Raw genomic sequence first — 6,808 nt, 5'->3', positions numbered from 1 at the left:
TCCCGCACAACTACCCGGAGCACGTGGTCCTTCCCCAGGCCACCGCAGGGCTTCGCCACCCTGCGGCGCTGGCCTCGCGGTGACCGAGACGCAGCACCGACCCTCCCCACGCAGCATCCACCTCCCGCTGAACTTCAAGGGCGTCACTCTGGAGGGAGGGAGGGAGAGGGCTCTGGCGTTGCCAACGACCCCTCCCCACAGCGACCCCTCCGCCCTCCCACTTGCGAGAGCAGGGGAGCCAGCAGGGCAGAGGCCGAGGCATTGGGAAACCGAGGCCCAGAACGGCGCAGGAATCGGGGAGAGGGGGGGAAGCTTGGCTCTGGCCCCCTAGGGTTGGAGAGAATCTGAAGAGCTCTCACCCCGTTCCTGCTGCACCCAGGTCTACTCCTCTGCAAGGAGTGACTGGAGAGCACCCAAGTCTGTGGTCACCATGCTGTGCCGAGGTAAAGCCCCAGGAGGCGCTACCTAGGTGATAGCTCTGGTAGGTGTGTTGGTCCTTACTAATAACGGGCAGATTTCCTGGGCTTAAACCCCAGCCCTACCACCTAACCGAGTGACCTTGGGAGAGCCACTTGACCTCTCTGTGCCTCCCTCTTCCTATCCATAGTCAGGGGTCACAGTTGCACTTGGTGTTGAGCATGTACATGCGGAGCAGGCAGCAGAGCCTGGCACCAGGTGAGCCTCACACATGCCCTGCAAGGGGCAGACGTCAACCTCCCAGAACCCCAAGCCCCCACTAAGAAGAAATCAAACTGGGGGACCCTCACAAGGCACACCAGAAGCCGTCTCCTCACTGTGTCCTGCAGGACCAGCACAGGGCTCTCCCCTTGCTGGTCCTTTCTCTGGGCCGCTTCCTTCTGTAGGCAGCTGGGTTTGGGAAGAGACAGACAGGGTGTGCTCCATCCTTGGGAGGATGCTGGGGGTGGGAGGTGGACAGCAGGGGGACACAGCTAATGGGTCCTGCACGTGCCAGGGCCTGGGCAGGTTTGGAGGCAGGACCATGGAGCTGGACCAAGACCCAGGCCAGGCCTTGCTTCTTTCACATGAGCCATGACCAAGCAGGGCGTTTCTTTCAGAGGCCCTTCTGCCTCTGAAGACCTTATTTCTGCAAAGCCGAGCTCTCAGGGTAGCTGGGAGAGAAGCCACATCAAGGCAAGGCGACTTTCACATGAGCCTTGGAACACAGGCTGTTGCCCATGGTTTCTTTCTACTCGCATCACACCCCATGCGTCCCGGGAGGCACCCCTTCCCTGGACACCCACATCTTCCTGCACCTCCAGTCTGTCCCAGGGAGGAGTTCTCACCCCTGCTGTTTCCAACCTTTGCTACCGGAGTGCTCTGGCCTTTGGTGAGGGCTCCTTGCCCCCTCCTCCTGCACATCCTTCCTTGCTGCCCTTGCTGGCCTCTGTAAGGCTTGCTCATGAGTGTGTCTGTCACTTTCCCTGCTCTGCAAAACTGCTGGATTCCTGCTGGGAGCCCTGTTGTGGCAGGTCTTTTTTTCTCCCTGTCTCTAAGAGTAGGTGCCTGGGAAACCTAAAAGACAAGCCCGCACTGTGTCCTCACTCTCCTCTGTCTGGAGAGCCAAATTCCAGCTTGCGCTTTCCCTGTTCATTCAGCCACACAGCACACATAGGAGAAGCCAAGCCCCCTTTCCAGAGCCACTGAGGTCCTCTCTGAGCCTCAGCTTCCTTCTCTGTCGATGTGGACCATGATAGAGTGCCCTGCAGAGCTAGTATAAGGACTAAATGAGGCCATGAGGACAGCATTTAGACGGTGTCTGAGGTCAAGTGCAGGTGGCCGGATGTGTCCTGGGTTGGTGCAGCAGTCCAGGCCCCTTGCAGCCCAGACTTGGGGTGCAGTTATAGACTGGAACGCCCCAGCTCTTTGGGGCGTGTGTGAGAAACTTTCCTAAGACTGGATACCATTCCTCGAGAGGCCAGCCATGTTCAGGAAAATCCCATCTCGGTTGACTGAGGGCTCCACCCAAGCTCCTTTCTAACTCCCCCCAGAAGGAAATGACAGTGGCCTCCAGAGGCCAGAAGGAGGGGATAGGATGGCCAGCCATGCTGGGCAGGGGGAGAGGGGGCTCTGGCCCCTCCACCTGCCACCCCTCTGCTGGTCAATTGTAGGACCTCGCGATGGCCCAGGGGAGCCTGGCGAGGTCCTCACTCCCCCTTGCCAGTTGTGAGGCTGTGCAGCCTGGCCTCTCTGCACCGCCTTTTGTCTGGGTGTTGTCCCCTTAGTCATGAGGTATGTGAGGGAACAGGGACAAGGGCAGATGGCCCAGCTGACGGGAAGGGCCCTGTCATTGCCACTCTCGCCTGCAGGGACACACCCCTCCAGGTGCCCTTAGCTCTGCTCACACCTGCAGCAAGCTCAGCCTGGCCCCTCCCTTAGCAGCAGATTCTGCCTCTCTCTGCCTCCTTGAGAAATGGAACTGCGCCCCCTGGTGGTGGGTGCTGCGGGACCACACACACTGTTGTCCCCACTGGGAGCCTTTTGCTGGTTCTGGACCCAGGGGTGGCCCTGTAGTGATATGGATTCACAAACTCGTAGAACTGCAGGATAAAGTGGCTCCAAGGCTCCTGGTGGCCCCCTAGGCCTCTGGATGGTACAATGCAGACACCCTAAGAAAACCTATGCCCTTCATTAAGGTGTTCCCCAGTGAATTAGTTTTTTGCAGTTACTCTGAAGAACACAGTGGTATCACCACTGGAAGATTCCGTGTCCCCTAGACACTGGCCCAGGGAAAAGGAATGAATCAAGAACAGGAAGGGAGCTAAAGTCTGTGTGCCTAGCCCCCGCAGCGTTGCTAGAAGCCAGTCGCTAGCCATCGCTGCCAGGCGGGGAGGGAGGCCGGCTCTCTCTCATCCTCGGAGCCACCAGGGCAACCCACTCTACAGACAGGACAACTGCATCTCCTAGAGAAAAAAGCACCCACAGAGAGAAAGTGACAGAAACAAGGTTTGGACCCAGAACAAAGCCCAAGCCCAGGCTTTGAACCCTTATGCTTCCCTGTCTCCCAAGAACCCAACAAGGGCCACCTGTGGGCTGGCCTCTTTGGCTGCAATCCTGGGTGGGCTTCTTGCTGTCAGGTCTCTATCGAAGCCACTAGCCAGCCCAGTGCCTCTCTGGCTCTCTCCAGGTCAGCCTCAGATGTCAGGGCACCCAGGACAGTTGGCTTCTCAGGCACATGGAGCCTGGGTCTTAGCCTCTAGATGCCAGTGCCCTCCCTGTGCTGCAGGGTGGAACTGGATGCACCCCAGGAACCAGGACAGCTCCCCATGGCATCCTGGGACCACCGTCTCCTTGGCTGGGTGGATGAACCTCAAGGACTTGCTCCATGAAGCTTTGCTTCCTCCATCCAACCTCTGTTTCAGGCTGTTCAGATGGATCCAGAATGGGTGTCCACTAGAGAAGGCCCGAGGAGTGGGATAGAGGCAGGGGGGCTCTCCCTGGGAGCTGGAGCTGTGCTCAGACAGCCTCAGGAGTGAGGAGGAAGGAGCCCGTTGACCTGGTGGGGCCTGAAGTGCCACCCTCCTCCTGCCCAGGCCAGCACTGCCACTAGCCAGCAGGACCCTGCATCTCAGGATGAGACCATCCAGGCTTGCTCTCCAGCCTTCCCTCTCCTTCACCCAAGTGGCCATCCCCATGGGAATGGCCATCCCCATCTGCATGGGAAATCAAGTCCCAGGGCTGGGACAGAGGCTGAGTGAGGGGCCTGCAGGAGGGAGGGAGGGAGCCCTGGTGCCTCCTCCCTGAGACTGCTGGGTCGACCATGAGCGTGTGCTGTGCCCTTGGAGGAGCAGGTCCCCGGGTAGGGGCGGTACCTGGGGTGGGGCTCCATCCCAATCGGCCATCAAGAGGTCAGCAAGTGTCGGGAGGAGGCCCAGTGACTTCTCCACGCAGTTGGCTGGGGTCCTGTCACTCCTCTGATGACGCCTCCCAGGGACTCGCTCCTCTCAGCAGTGGCAGGAGCTGCCAGGGACTCCTCATCTCCTTGCATGTGTGGGAGGAGGGACAGTGACTCCGGGATCCCTACAGCTGCCTCAGCCAGTGGGGCCTATGGAAGTCGTGTCCTGCCCCAGTGTCCTGCCGGCTGGAGCTCAGCTACCATGTGAGGGTCCAGGGGAGGCTGCTGGAGAGAGTGGCCAGGTGGAGGACCGTGAGCTGGACACGTCTCCAATGTCTCCTGGCCTGATGATTGAGCAGGGCAGAGGGCTCAATGCACAGTCACTCGTGGGTCGGACGGATCTCATCAGGCCAGAGGGGCTGGTCAGCGTGAGCTTCCTGCCACCGGGAGCCACCTGGGAAGGACAGGCAGTTCCCACCCCTTCCTCATGCGCCGTGACTCTTCAGTACCACTCACAGAACACCTGCTGACACAGGGGACAAGCGGTGAACAGAGTGAGCCCTGCCCTGGTGGAGCGGGCATTCTGGTAGGAGAAGACCCGGACGGAGCCCACCTCCAGGAGGTGCAAGTCCCCTCAGAAGGACAACACACGCCCAACCTTGTGCAGAGTGAGAGGTGCCACAGGAGGGATGTGGGGCCAGCATGCAGCAGAACAGTTCTGTGGCCTTCCTGGGGCATTCGAGCCAGGCGGGGAGGAGCGGGACCTGCCAGGCAGGCTGATGCTTTGGCTGTTCCCCTCCAGGCCTTCGCTGTCATGTCACCTCATCACTGAGGCAGCTTGAAAACTCCCTCGGTGCAGGCTTCCCCTGGGCAAGGGCTGTGTGGTTCCCCTGAGGAGGGGGGCAGGCAGGAGCCGTGCCTGGGTGGGTGGAGCCAGCCAGCTCCACAGGTGGGAAGCACAGAGCTGCCCTGTGTCCAGGGTGGGGTGACCCCAGCGCAGAGAGCCCTGCCCAAGGAGGAAACCCTGGCAGCCAGACCTTGCTGGGGAGGACCCCCAGAAGGCCCTCGTTGCAGGCCGTCAGCTGCCTCTGACCACCCTCTCCTGGTCTCCGTCCCTCCCAGACCTGCACTGTCCTCCTCGCACCAGCCTCTGCCAGCCAGGCAGGATGGCTTTCAGGGGCCTCCCGGTGCCCATTGAGTTCTGTTTCAGCCAAACAGTATTATAATCCATTATAACAGCTTAATGTTGTTCATGGAAATTTTGTTCGTGTTCCTTTATTAGTTTATTTTGAGTTTATAGTTTTATAAGAATTAAAATCATGAACCCTAAGAGTGTAATTCAAGCTGGGCACAGTGGCGCAGACCTATCATCCCACAACCTCAGAGGCTAAAATGGGAGGATCGCAAGTTCAAAGCCAGCCTCTGCAACTTCGCAAGACCCTGTCTCAAAATAAAAAATGAAAAGAGTTGGGGAGACGTAACTCAGTGGTAGAGGGCCCATGGGTGATTGAACCAGCAGAGAGAGAGAGAGAGAGAACACAATTTCTAGGGCTGTGGGCAATGGTTTCCTTTCAGGACAAGGATGCGCATTACCAGAGCCCTGGGAGCTCTGGGCCAGACCCTGCCTTGTGCGGCTCTGACTTGGTGATCTAGGGGCAGGGACGCATGCTCTTCCCAGGCCCAGCTCCTACCCTCAGCCCTGCCCCACCCAACCTGGCACCCCTACCCTTCCTGAGCCCTGCCAGCCTGGGCTCCTCTTCTGTAAGTGGAGAAAAGAGGGGAAGAGTGGAGCCCTCAGACTCAAGTCAATCCCAGCCCTGGCAAATTACTGTTTGTCATAAGCCTCCTCCAACCCAGAGCACCGCAGTGGGCAGGAAACACCACGTGAGAAGGAAGCCTCCCACTGCCCAGCCTCCCTGCGGGCAGGGAAGCCCCTGGACAGGACAGACAGAGCCCTTGGAGCCCCAGAGCGGGTCAGCGGGAAGGGGGAGCTGGGGAGCAAGCCAGGACTCATTAGCTGTGCTCACGAGGACCCAGAAGTCAACAGCTTGAGAGCTGAGCTTAGGCTGCTGTCCCCGGGGAGTGCCTCCTGATCCCACAGATACAGATGCGGTGTGGCGAGATGCTCCTGTTGAGAACTTCTTCATCTTATTTCTTAAGGACAGCGCCTTGGGCTCCCCGAGGAGCGCATTCCTTCACTGTGAGGTCTTCCTTGCCATCTCCTGCAGGCCCCAGAAAAGAGGAAACACAAACCCTTGGCTGCTTCTTCAGAGCAGCTTCTCAAAAAACCTATTTTTATAGCTCTCTGAAAAAGTCCCATCGATGGCAGCAGCCAGAGAACATGAAGGGGCAGGACCAGCCGACGCCAGGCACATTTATCAGCACAGGGAGAAGTCACTGGGCCCCAGCAAAGCCTGGGACAGCTGTGGACCTGGTGGGCTCCAGGCCTGTGGGCGCCTCCCTGCAGCCCGAGCTCAGCACAGCTGGAGCAAGGCCCCAGCACTGTGCGTTTGTCACGCAGGCCGTGTCTGAGTGGTTGGTGGAGCTGCCTGGAACCCTGGATGAAAGGGATGCCAGGTGGCATGGGGTCCCTTGCGGTTAGGGTTTTTAACACCCTCTGTGGCTGCTCTGTGCAGCCCAACCCTCCCATTCTGTGGGAGACTGCGTCCCCACACCCCTTGTTTGTGGATCTTGGCAGCCTCTCAGGAACCTGACTTCTGTTGGTAGCATGGGTTTGATGTCTTAGGATGAATATGTCCCAGCTGAAGACTGTCCTTAGAAGGCAAGGCACCGGGGCTGGGGATGTGGCTCAAGCGGTAGCACGCTCGCCTGGTATGCGTGCAGCCCGGGTTCGATCCTCAGCACCACATACAAACAAAGATGTTGTGTCCGCCGAAAACTAAAATAAATAAATTAATATAAAAAAAAAAAAAAAATCATAATATATATATATAG

This window comes from Marmota marmota, unplaced genomic scaffold, assembly GCF_001458135.2.
Source record: "Marmota marmota marmota unplaced genomic scaffold, marMar, whole genome shotgun sequence".
Taxonomy (NCBI): domain Eukaryota; kingdom Metazoa; phylum Chordata; class Mammalia; order Rodentia; family Sciuridae; genus Marmota; species Marmota marmota.
This window is presented reverse-complemented; position numbering follows the sequence as displayed.